Raw genomic sequence first — 237 nt, forward strand, 5'->3', positions numbered from 1 at the left:
CCCTGACCAGCAACTCTAAGGAAGTAATCCACCCCTACCACTAGGGGTTTATATTTATTTATTTTTGAGACAGAGTTTCATGGTCAGCTCCAGGTGACCTGAAACTCAGGATCCGCCTGCCTCTGCCTCCCAATAAAGGCACACAGGCCCATGCCACCATTCCTGGCTTTCTGTCCCTGACCAACCCTCTTTTTTTTCTTTTGACTCATCGCCTTGTCTCTCCTGGAGCTCATGATG

Source organism: Mastomys coucha, unplaced genomic scaffold (assembly GCF_008632895.1).
Source record: "Mastomys coucha isolate ucsf_1 unplaced genomic scaffold, UCSF_Mcou_1 pScaffold5, whole genome shotgun sequence".
NCBI classification, from domain to species: Eukaryota; Metazoa; Chordata; class Mammalia; order Rodentia; family Muridae; genus Mastomys; species Mastomys coucha.